Consider the following 759-nt stretch of genomic DNA (forward strand, 5'->3'; position numbering starts at 1 on the left):
AGACTCCATCTCAAAAAAAATAAATTAATTAAAAAAAAATTAAAAAAGAGAAATAAAAATAAAAAAGGACACAGAAAAAGAAAAAGGGGGCCAGGCACAGTGGCTCATGCCTGTAATCCCAGCACTTTGGATGGCTGAGGTGGGTGGATCATGAGGCCAGGTGTTCAAGACCATCCTGGCCAACATAGTGCAACTGTCTCTACTAAAAATACAAAAACTAGCCAGGCGTGGTAGCTCCCAGCTACTCAGGAGCCCGAGGCAGGAGAATGGCGTGAACCCGGGAGGTGGAGCTTGCAGTGAGCCGAGATTGCGCCATAGCACTCCAGCCTGGGCGACAGACCAAGACTCCTTCTCAAAAAAAAAAAAAAAAGTATCTCTATCTCCTAAATTAATAGATGGTCCCCTCAGTATTAATTCTCTGCTTATATCTGAATTTTTCCTGAAAGCTTTCATGCATAGCAAACATAGTTTTACACCAGTATCAATCATCTGACGTGTAAATGTGCTGGAACTTTGTAAATGCTTTTATATTTCTGTTATGTTGGTCTTTCCCTGTGATTTATGTGAATCTTACCATATTTGATTTATTGGTAGATACTAATATACAAGCTGTTCTCAGGGGTCTCTTCCCATTTGACTTTTCTGTAATTTTTTTTTTTTTTTTTTTTTGAGACAGAGTTTTCGTTCTTGTCACCCAGGCTGGAGTGCAATGGCATGATCTTGGCTTACCACAACCTCCGCCTCCTGGGTTCAAGTGAT

The sequence above is a fragment of the Mandrillus leucophaeus genome, unplaced genomic scaffold (genome assembly GCF_000951045.1).
Source record: "Mandrillus leucophaeus isolate KB7577 unplaced genomic scaffold, Mleu.le_1.0 Scaffold29, whole genome shotgun sequence".
Taxonomy (NCBI): domain Eukaryota; kingdom Metazoa; phylum Chordata; class Mammalia; order Primates; family Cercopithecidae; genus Mandrillus; species Mandrillus leucophaeus.